Source organism: Neodiprion lecontei, chromosome 1 (assembly GCF_021901455.1).
Source record: "Neodiprion lecontei isolate iyNeoLeco1 chromosome 1, iyNeoLeco1.1, whole genome shotgun sequence".
Classification (NCBI taxonomy): Eukaryota; Metazoa; Arthropoda; class Insecta; order Hymenoptera; family Diprionidae; genus Neodiprion; species Neodiprion lecontei.
In genome coordinates, this window is record NC_060260.1 from 34,374,613 (window position 1) to 34,386,774 (window position 12,162).

Sequence of the window (12,162 nt, forward strand, 5' to 3'; positions counted from 1 at the left end):
TTTAGTCAACGGCTGACCATCGAAGGGCCGAGCCGCTTGAGTCTGGAATCGGCAGGACAGATAAAGTGCGTATTTCTTGTCTGAAAGGTAAAGACTGAAATCATTATGAATCATATCATATACATCATATCATATCATATATATCATATATATCATATATATCATATATATCATATCATCATACATCATTCATCATACATCATACATCATACATCATAATTATACACAGTATTCAAGGTCGAAACCAAAGTTTGGATGTTCAGAAAGTGAAGTGACCCAAAATTTTTTTTCTCTTGACGTCATCGATCTATAGTAATCGAAAATCTGCTAGCGGAATTCCTCAGTCTGGAAACAACCGCGCAGTAGAGCGGACGCATGAAAATCGCGCTCCGCAAATTTCGAGTACCGGGTTCTGTACCTCCTGGATCCTGCGCTCCGGGTCCGCTTCCTGGTGGAACTTGAGTTCCAGGACAAGCGCTCCGTAATTTCTATGCTCCAGGTCCGGTACCTGGTGAAACTCGACTTCCAGGACAAGCGCCCCGTGGTTCCTGCGCTCCAGGTCCTTGACCTGGTGACTTTTGACCTTCAGGACTAATTTTCCGTAATTCTGGCTGTCCAGGTCCATGAACTGATGACTTTTGACCGTCCGGACTAATTTTCAAGTTTACAAATTTGATTATTGAAATCATCACGTTTTGTACTATCAAACCAATATGCATGCTTCAGATAACATTTTGAATCGGAAAAAAATCAAACGACCAGGATCAACAATTATATTTAATGTAAATTTTTTTAAACTTGTCACGTTTACAATAAATTATTTCAATTCATTTTTCGCGCAAGCACTAATTCACTAGTTATAGATGCGCTAATAAAATTTATTATATTATTATGTAATTAATTAACTATATTAATGCTTACACAATATTTCTGATTTGTTTTTATGCTGAAAATATTTATTACTATTCAAGGTATAACCCGAGTTGGATAGTGGTGGTCGTTTGAGGTGGTTGGCGGTTGTTGGAGGTGGTCGAAGGTGGACGAGAAGGAGGACGAGGAGGACGAGGATTTGTGCTCGGTGAGTTCAACATTTTTATAATATTTAATGGCGATTATAATTATATTTTATTTGAAATTTTTCAAACTTGTCATGTTTACAATAAATTATTTCGATTCATTTTTCGCGCAAGCACTAATTCAGTAGCTATAAATGCGCTAATAAAATTTATTATATTATTATGTAATTAATTAACTATATTAATGCTTACACAATATTTCTGATTTGTTTTTATGCTGAAAATATTTATTACTATTCAAGGTATAACCCGAGGTGGATAGTGGTGGTCGTTTGAGGTGGTTGGCGGTTGTTGGAGGTGGTCGAAGGTGGACGAGAAGGAGGACGAGGAAGACGAGGATTTGTGCTCGGTGAGTTTAACATTTTTATAATATTTAATGGCAATTATGATTATATTTTATTTGAAATTTTTCAAACTTGTCATGTTTACAATAAATTATTTCGATTCATTTTTCGCGCAAGCACTAATTCAGTAGCTATAAATGCGCTAATAAAATTTATTATATTATTATTTGATTAATTAATTGTATTAACGCTTACACAATATTTTTGATGTATTCTTGTACTGAAAATATTTATTACTATTCAAGGTATAACCCGAGGTGGTTGGCGGTGGTTGTTGGAGGTGGTTGACTGTAGTTGGAGGTGGTGGGAGGTGGTCGTAGGTGGTTGACGGTGATGGAAACTACGGAGCGCTTGTATAACAATATAATAAATTTTACTAGCGCATTTAAAGTTACTGAATTTGTGCTTGCGCGACAAATGAATTGAAATAATTTATTGTAAACATGACAAATTTGAAAAATTTCAAGTAAAATATAATTATAATTGCCAATAAATATTATAAAAATGTTAAACTCAGCGAGCACAAATCCTTGTCCTCCTCCCCCGCCTTCTCCTCCTTCTCCAACCATCTTCTATCACCTCCCACCACCTCCAACCACAGCTAACCACCTCCAACAATCACCGCTATCCACCTCGGGTTATACCTTGAATAGTAATAAATATTTTCAGCATGAAAACAAATCAAAATTATTGTGTAAGCATTAATATAGTTAATTAATTACATAATAATATAATAAATTTTATTAGCGCATCTATAACTACTGAATTAGTACAAACGAATTTCAAATGCTATGGCCACAAGCTTGCTGTGGTTGTGAAAAACTGAGTAATTATTTTCACACACCTATGTAAATTATTGTAATCTGGGATGAAGCTGAATTGCATAAATAAATTATAAAGTTCAAAAGAAGATTATTCGTTTATTATAATAATGATTTCTCAAGTCCGGAAGAAATTTAGTTGGTTCGCTATTGCCCCACGAGTCCAAACCGGGCCTGTATTTATACAAAAACGAGGTAGTTTATGAATTTGTCCTGAATTGAACTTTGCAAAATAAGTAATGTTGGAATTTTTCCAAATCATTTCGGTTGCCCGAAATTGACTTGAAACAGCAAACTAAAATTCTACTTTTTGAATAAAAATTTTAATTTGAATATATTACCTGTATAGTTTATTTTCGATTGTTCGTAAAAAAAAGGCTTAAATTCAAATTCGATAAACAATTGCGATTCAAGCTGAAATTAGTAAAATTACGACCAACTCAGTTTCTATTTACATGACTGTAAAGTAAATATAAACATCATGTTAATGTTTTGAGTCAGGTAGATCATATTTACGAAGCAGGAAGCAAGCCCCAGTTCGAAAATCTATTTCAAGAGGAAACATATTGCGAAAGGAACGCCTCAAGAGATACACCCAAAAATCAAAAGATTTCTTTCGTCACCCCTCTGCTGTTAGTCTTATACTCTTTTTGATGTCTTTTCTACGTTACAAAGGGTCCAATTAGTCTAAAAAGGGTTATACAATTCGTTTCTGTACGAAAGTGTGAAACAAAAACAGTCGCAAAGATATGCTTAAACATTGCATGATAATTCTGATTATTATAACAGAATAAAGAAGTCCAATATATATTACCTTAAGCAAAGTATGACAAACTTTATATCAGACAATCATTATCGTGGATAGTGAGGATAGTTTAAGTTGCGACTTGCGTAAAAGCGCAAAGCATCTCTGCAGAATACGATGTATTATGTATGATATTTTATTGCGAATATTTTATATACCCTCTAATAAAGTTGTGAACATTTGAATTCTGATGCATTTTATTCAGACTTTGCCAGCTGTTAGTCCCACAGCGATTTACACGCCTTTTTTAGAATCGTTAATGTCCACGTGAAAAAGACCGATTGGGCACAGCCTGAATACGCTGCGATCAACGCATCAAGAGTTACAGCGGAAAAAAAAGAGATAATATTCGTCATTTCTCTGCTGTTGGTCCCACGCTTTTTTCGCAGCGTTTCCTGAGTTCTTGGGGGTCCGATTGGTCAAAAAAGGATCATTGAAATCGAGTCTGTAGCGGAAAATTTTCAGCTCCGAAAATGGGGAAAAAAGTAAGGCTAACCCGTTTGTATTTTTGGCGAAAATTTTCGCGATTTTCAAAAGCGCTGGAATCAATTCCTTCATGCACTATTTTGACGTGATTTAGTGAGAGAAGTCGATTGGGCCCAGTCCCAATACGCTGCGATCAACGCATCAAAAGTTACAGCCAAAAAACGAAAACCTGTGTTTTCGGCATTTTTCAGCAGGTGCTTTTTTGCTCGCCGTTTCTCTCCTGTTGGTCCTACGCTGTTTTCGCTGCGATTTCTGAGTACCTGAGGGTCCAATTGGTCAGATGACAGTCATTTTTATCGAATCTGAGACCAAAGGTTTTTTGCCCAAAAAAAAAGTAAGGCTAACCCCTTTGTGTTTTTGGCGAAAATTTTTGCGATTTCGAAAAGTGCTGGAATAAATTCTTTGATGCACTATTCTGACGTAATTTTGCGAGAGAAATCGATTGGGCGCAATTTCAATACGCTGCGATCAACGCATCAAAAGTTACAGCCAAAAAACGAAAACCTGGGTTTTCGACATTTTTCAGCAGGTGCTTTTTCGCTCGCCGTTTCTCTCCTGTTGGTCCTACGCTGTTTTCGCTGCGATTTCTGAGTTCCTGAGGGTCCAATTGGTCAGATAAGGGTCATTTAAATCGAATCTGAGACCAAAAGTTTTTTGCCCAAAAAAAAAGTAAGGCTAACCCCTTTGTATTTTTGGCGAAAATTTTCGCGATTTTCAAAAGTGCTGGAATCAATTCTTTGGCGCACTATATCGACGTAATTTTGCAAGAGAAATCGATTGGGCGCAATTTCAATACGCTGCGATCAACGCATCAAAAGTTACAGCCAAAAAACGAAAACCTGGGTTTTCGACATTTTTCAGCAGGTGCTTTTTCGCTCGCCGTTTCTCTCCTGTTGGTCCTACGCTGTTTTCGCTGCGATTTCTGAGTTCCTGAGGGTCCAATTGGTCAAATAAGGGTCATTTAAATCGAATCTGAGACCAAAAGTTTTTTGCCCAAAAAAAAAGTAAGGCTAACCCCTTTGTATTTTTGGCGAAAATTTTCGCGATTTTCAAAAGTGCTGGAATCAATTCTTTGGCGCACTATATCGACGTAATTTTGCAAGAGAAATCGATTGGGCGCAATTTCAATACGCTGCGATCAACGCATCAAAAGTTACAGCCAAAAAACGAAAACCTGGGTTTTCGACATTTTTCAGCAGGTGCTTTTTCGCTCGCCGTTTCTCTCCTGTTGGTCCACGCTGTTTTCGCTGCGATTTCTGAGTTCCTGAGGGTCCAATTGGTCAGATAAGGGTCATTTAAATCGAATCTGAGACCAAAAGTTTTTTGCCCAAAAAAAAAGTGAGGCTAACCCCTTTGTATTTTTGGCGAAAATTTTCGCGATTTTCAAAAGTGCTGGAATCAATTCTTTGGCGCACTATATCGACGTAATTTTGCGAGAGAAATCGATTGGGCGCAATTTCAATACGCTGCGATCAACGCATCAAAAGTTACAGCCAAAAAACGAAAACCTGGGTTTTCGACATTTTTCAGCAGGTGCTTTTTCGCTCGCTGTTCCTCTCCTGTTGGTCCTACGCTGTTTTCGCTGCGATTTCTGAGTTCCTGAGGGTCCAATTGGTCAAATAAGGGTCATTTAAATCGAATCTGAGACCAAAAGTTTTTTGCCCAAAAAAAAAGTAAGGCTAACCCCTTTGTATTTTTGGCGAAAATTTTCGCGATTTTCAAAAGTGCTGGAATCAATTCTTTGGCGCACTATATCGACGTAATTTTGCAAGAGAAATCGATTGGGCGCAATTTCAATACGCTGCGATCAACGCATCAAAAGTTACAGCCAAAAAACGAAAACCTGGGTTTTCGACATTTTTCAGCAGGTGCTTTTTCGCTCGCCGTTTCTCTCCTGTTGGTCCACGCTGTTTTCGCTGCGATTTCTGAGTTCCTGAGGGTCCAATTGGTCAGATAAGGGTCATTTAAATCGAATCTGAGACCAAAAGTTTTTTGCCCAAAAAAAAAGTGAGGCTAACCCCTTTGTATTTTTGGCGAAAATTTTCGCGATTTTCAAAAGTGCTGGAATCAATTCTTTGGCGCACTATATCGACGTAATTTTGCGAGAGAAATCGATTGGGCGCAATTTCAATACGCTGCGATCAACGCATCAAAAGTTACAGCCAAAAAACGAAAACCTGGGTTTTCGACATTTTTCAGCAGGTGCTTTTTCGCTCGCTGTTCCTCTCCTGTTGGTCCTACGCTGTTTTCGCTGCGATTTCTGAGTTCCTGAGGGTCCAATTGGTCAAATAAGGGTCATTTAAATCGAATCTGAGACCAAAAGTTTTTTGCCCAAAAAAAAAGTAAGGCTAACCCCTTTGTATTTTTGGCGAAAATTTTCGCGATTTTCAAAAGTGCTGGAATCAATTCTTTGGCGCACTATATCGACGTAATTTTGCAAGAGAAATCGATTGGGCGCAATTTCAATACGCTGCGATCAACGCATCAAAAGTTACAGCCAAAAAACGAAAACCTGGGTTTTCGACATTTTTCAGCAGGTGCTTCTTCGCTCGCCGTTTCTCTCCTGTTGGTCCTACGCTGTTTTCGCTGCGATTTCTGAGTTCCTGAGGGTCCAATTGGTCAGATAAGGGTCATTTAAATCGAATCTGAGACCAAAAGTTTTTTGCCCAAAAAAAAAGTAAGGCTAACCCCTTTGTATTTTTGGCGAAAATTTTCGCGATTTTCAAAAGTGCTGGAATCAATTCTTTGGCGCACTATATCGACGTAATTTTGCGAGAGAAATCGATTGGGCGCAATTTCAATACGCTGCGATCAACGCATCAAAAGTTACAGCCAAAAAACGAAAACCTGGGTTTTCGACATTTTTCAGCAGGTGCTTTTTCGCTCGCCGTTTCTCTCCTGTTGGTCCTACGCTGTTTTCGCTGCGATTTCTGAGTTCCTGAGGGTCCAATTGGTCAGATAAGGGTCATTTAAATCGAATCTGAGACCAAAAGTTTTTTGCCCAAAAAAAAAGTAAGGCTAACCCCTTTGTATTTTTGGCGAAAATTTTCGCGATTTTCAAAAGTGCTGGAATCAATTCTTTGGCGCACTATATCGACGTAATTTTGCAAGAGAAATCGATTGGGCGCAATTTCAATACGCTGCGATCAACGCATCAAAAGTTACAGCCAAAAAACGAAAACCTGGGTTTTCGACATTTTTCAGCAGGTGCTTTTTCGCTCGCCGTTTCTCTCCTGTTGGTCCACGCTGTTTTCGCTGCGATTTCTGAGTTCCTGAGGGTCCAATTGGTCAGATAAGGGTCATTTAAATCGAATCTGAGACCAAAAGTTTTTTGCCCAAAAAAAAAGTGAGGCTAACCCCTTTGTATTTTTGGCGAAAATTTTCGCGATTTTCAAAAGTGCTGGAATCAATTCTTTGGCGCACTATATCGACGTAATTTTGCGAGAGAAATCGATTGGGCGCAATTTCAATACGCTGCGATCAACGCATCAAAAGTTACAGCCAAAAAACGAAAACCTGGGTTTTCGACATTTTTCAGCAGGTGCTTTTTCGCTCGCTGTTCCTCTCCTGTTGGTCCTACGCTGTTTTCGCTGCGATTTCTGAGTTCCTGAGGGTCCAATTGGTCAAATAAGGGTCATTTAAATCGAATCTGAGACCAAAAGTTTTTTGCCCAAAAAAAAAGTAAGGCTAACCCCTTTGTATTTTTGGCGAAAATTTTCGCGATTTTCAAAAGTGCTGGAATCAATTCTTTGGCGCACTATATCGACGTAATTTTGCAAGAGAAATCGATTGGGCGCAATTTCAATACGCTGCGATCAACGCATCAAAAGTTACAGCCAAAAAACGAAAACCTGGGTTTTCGACATTTTTCAGCAGGTGCTTTTTCGCTCGCCGTTTCTCTCCTGTTGGTCCACGCTGTTTTCGCTGCGATTTCTGAGTTCCTGAGGGTCCAATTGGTCAGATAAGGGTCATTTAAATCGAATCTGAGACCAAAAGTTTTTTGCCCAAAAAAAAAGTGAGGCTAACCCCTTTGTATTTTTGGCGAAAATTTTCGCGATTTTGAAAAGTGCTGGAATCAATTCTTTGGCGCACTATATCGATGTAATTTTGCGAGAGAAATCGATTGGGCTCAGTCCCAATACGCTGCGATCAACGCATCAAAAGTTACAGCCAAAAAACGAGAACCTGTGTTTTCGACATTTTTCAGCAGGTGCTTTTTCGCTCGCCATTTCTCTCCTGTTGATCCTACGCGCTTTTCGCTGCGTTTTCTGAGTTCCTGAGGCTCCAATTGGTCAGATAAGGGTCATTTGAATCGAATCTGAGACCAAAAGTTTTTTGCCCAAAAAAAAAGTAAGGCTAACCCCTTTGTATTTTTGGCGAAAATTTTCGCGATTTTGAAAAGTGCTGGAATCAATTCTTTGGCGCACTATATCGATGTAATTTTGCGAGAGAAATCGATTGGGCTCAGTCCCAATACGCTGCGATCAACGCATCAAAAGTTACAGCCAAAAAACGAGAACCTGTGTTTTCGACATTTTTCAGCAGGTGCTTTTTCGCTCGCCATTTCTCTCCTGTTGATCCTACGCTCTTTTCGCTGCGTTTTCTGAGTTCCTGAGGTTCCAATTGGTCAGATAAGGGTCATTTAAATGGAATCTGAGACCAAAAGTTTTTTGCCCAAAAAAAAAGTAAGGCTAACCCCTTTGTATTTTTGGCGAAAATTTTCGCGATTTTGAAAAGTGCTGGAATCAATTCTTTGGCGCACTATATCGATGTAATTTTGCGAGAGAAATCGATTGGGCTCAGTCCCAATACGCTGCGATCAACGCATCAAAAGTTACAGCCAAAAAACGAGAACCTGTGTTTTCGACATTTTTCAGCAGGTGCTTTTTCGCTCGCCATTTCTCTCCTGTTGATCCTACGCGCTTTTCGCTGCGTTTTCTGAGTTCCTGAGGCTCCAATTGGTCAGATAAGGGTCATTTGAATCGAATCTGAGACCAAAAGTTTTTTGCCCAAAAAAAAAGTAAGGCTAACCCCTTTGTATTTTTGGCGAAAATTTTCGCGATTTTGAAAAGTGCTGGAATCAATTCTTTGGCGCACTATATCGATGTAATTTTGCGAGAGAAATCGATTGGGCTCAGTCCCAATACGCTGCGATCAACGCATCAAAAGTTACAGCCAAAAAACGAGAACCTGTGTTTTCGACATTTTTCAGCAGGTGCTTTTTCGCTCGCCATTTCTCTCCTGTTGATCCTACGCGCTTTTCGCTGCGTTTTCTGAGTTCCTGAGGGTCCAATTGGTCAGATAAGGGTCATTTGAATCGAATCTGAGACCAAAAGTTTTTTGCCCAAAAAAAAAGTAAGGCTAACCCCTTTGTATTTTTGGCGAAAATTTTCGCGATTTTCAAAAGTGCTGGAATCAATTCTTTGGCGCACTATATCGATGTAATTTTGCGAGAGAAATCGATTGGGCTCAGTCCCAATACGCTGCGATCAACGCATCAAAAGTTACAGCCAAAAAACGAGAACCAGTGGTTCCGACATTTTTTAGCAGGCGCATTTTCGCTCGTTTGCCTCGTCTTCCTCGTCCTTCTCCTCGTCCACTTCCGACCACCTCCAACGACGACCAACCACCTCCAACGACCACCGCCAACCACCTCGGGTTATACCCGAAGTAGGGCAGAGCGAGGTCACGTGATTCGCATTTTGTTCAAATCAGTGTAAGGTGCATTCAAAGAAATAATAACAACAGAGTCAATTTTAAATCAGTCGTTTATTCATTGGACTACATATTCAGATCAAAAAACTTTAACAAATTCGTTGTTTACTATACTAAATTTACCTTATAATGAAAACAGTCATATGGCTCATAAGACCCCACAGGCGGGGTCTTTTGAACCACCCAATGGGGTCACTAGAGCCATTGGGTTATACTAACTTGACACATTAAAATATATGAAACATAGAAACGAAAACAAACTTACATAAATTTCGTATTTAAAAAAAAAACACTTCAATAGTTTAGTTACTGTCACAGTTCATGCAAACATAAAATGCACAGACACCAGAAGTGCACTTTTCATGAGCCCAATCTCAGCAACTGGTTCATTGTACCCACTCTTCTCCTGGGAGACTGATTGAATAGGACTCAGCGCACACTAGACAAAAATAATTATCCTCTTTGGTGTCTGATGGAAGTTTTGTTTTCTTTACATTTTTTATCTTCTTCTCATTAACCTTTTTATTATTTTTCTTAACGTGACTAAATGTTAGAAGTCATTTGAACATGACTAAACATGGCTCATTCGACCCCGATTGTTGTGTCTCAAATGACCCCTTCTCCGAATTTCATTTAATATGTTAAATAACTAAAAATTTATCGAAAATAATTTATTTATGAAACTTAAAACATTAACAGTAATCATGTTAAAATCACAATATACTTACTTGATGACCGTATGATAATATTCGTAGTTTTTCAACCAAATTTCAGTGGCACGACGTTTTTTTACTTTTAGCACTAAACTTCCAACATCACGTGCTCCTACCCAAAACAAATGCCGGTCGGCGACTAATGCAACAGTGATGCGGGTCCCTCAACCCCCTGCTTCGTCTTATACCACCCACCCGTAGATATCACACACCATGTGCATAATACTATAGGTGGAGCACTAGACCCCGCGGCTCAACAGACCCCGCTCTGCCCTAGTAATAAATATATCAGTATAAGTTCACATAAAAAATATTATGTAAGGATTAATGTAATTAATTAATTAATTAATAATGTCATAAATTTTATTAGCCCATTTATAGCTACTGAATTTGTGCTTGCGCGAAAAATGAATTGAAATAATTGATTGTGAACGTGTAAAGTTTCAAAAATTTTAGATAAAATATAATTGTTGATCCTGGTCGTTCGATTGTTTTCCGATTTAAAATGTTATCTGAAGCATGCATATTGCTTTGATAGTACAAAACATGACGTTTTCAATAATCAAATTTGTAAACTTGAAAATCAGTCCGGACGGTCAAAAGTCATCAGGTCACGGACCTGGACAGCCAGAACTACAGAGCGCTTTTCCTGGATGTCAAAATCCACCAGGTGGAGGACCTGGACAGCCAGAACTACGGAAAATTAGTCCTGAAGGTCAGAAGTCACCAGGTCAAGTACCTGCAGCGCAGGAACCACGGGGCGCTTGTCCTGGAAGTCGAATTTCACCAGGTAGCGTACCTTGAGCGAAGAAACCATGGAGCGCTTGTCCTGGAACTCGAGTGGGACCAGGAAGCGGACCCGGAGTACAGGAATCAGGAGGTAGAGAACCCGGTATTCGAAATTTGCGGAGCGCGATTTTCATGCGTCCGCTCTACTGCGCGGTTGTTTCCAGACTGAGGAATTCCGCTAGCTGATTTTCGATTACTATAGGTCGAAGACATCAAGAGAAAAAAAATTGGTTTCGAACTTCAATACTATGTATGATGTATGATGTATGATGTATGATGATATGATATGGTGCATAATGATTTTAGTCTTTACCTTTCAGACAAGAAATACGCACTTCATCTTCCCTGCCGATTCCAGACTCAAGCGGCTAGGCCCTTCGATGGTCAGCCGTTAACTAAAGATGCATTCTTCAGTTAGCGGGTCAGCTAATAACGCTGCCGTTCTGCGACAGTTGGATGATAAAAATTTTTGCTCGTACCTTTCAAATGTGTGTTGAAATACACTTGAAGTTTCGAGAAGCTTCGTTCTATGTCTCGCTATGAAAAAAAAAAAATCGCCGACGATCCTCTTTCTAGGACTCTAAATCATAGATCAAAATTAGCGCATCCGTGATGTATTACAGTTACTTCTTAATTTTTTGCCATACGAACTCTTTTCGAAAAACAATTCTGCTTCTCTACCCAACGTAGATACTTCACTTGCGACTAGCTAAAACAGCGTTTCGATTCTACGCGTACGAAAATTCAAGATCGAGAGAGTAAATGAAAAGTTGTTCGAATAATTATGAATAATAATGCTATGGAATACATCGAGCGCGTGTCGAATAGAATCCCATTTCGAAATGAACAAATCTTTTACTTTCATATTACCGCTGATTATTGTAGTGATTTGTGTCTCGAAAGGTCTACATCATAAACCAGGATCTGTTTAAAATGCATAAAATTACGAGTGGGTGAATAAAAGAACTGGAAACCGACACTCAGCCTATTAAGTTTTTAACCATCAGAAGATTCGTGGAAATAATCGAGAGTGAATTCATTCAATCCATATATGGACGTAATTTTGCGAAAGGAATCGATTGCGCTTAGTTTGGAATCGATTCGAGCAGGGGTTCCAGAGTTACACGGACGGAAATTATGAAGTTCACTTCGGGTTTTCGAGGAGGTGGGGAAGAAAAATAAAAAACTCAGAGCTACAATGTTCTACTATCATATCATTCAACATGTCATTATTCTAGTACAATTGTTCCGGTGTCAGAGTATAGTACCTTAAGAAGTGGCCAAATTAATATTAAAGACACATAGAAATGGAAAGTAATGATTGAATATTACGTAAGCAATCTGACAATTATGTAAAGAAATAGGAGTGCAATCAACATCACCCCAAATAGAATCTGAAGAATGTTGTATGCG

The 12,162-nt window shown here is 38.9% G+C and overlaps 1 long non-coding RNA gene across 2 annotated transcripts; it reads left to right on the forward strand.

Annotated features, from left to right (window-relative positions):
- Nucleotides 1–4: 4 nt before the first annotated feature.
- LOC124295129 lies at nucleotides 5–2,327 on the forward strand. 2 transcript variants are annotated; one of them, XR_006905037.1, is made up of 3 exons: nucleotides 5–65; nucleotides 972–1,078; nucleotides 1,666–2,327. It is a non-coding gene; the product is annotated as an uncharacterized LOC124295129 (long non-coding RNA). The 2 variants fall into 2 exon arrangements; XR_006905036.1 differs by lacking the exon at nucleotides 1,666–2,327 and adding an exon at nucleotides 1,319–1,374.
- Nucleotides 2,328–12,162: the final 9,835 nt, after the last annotated feature.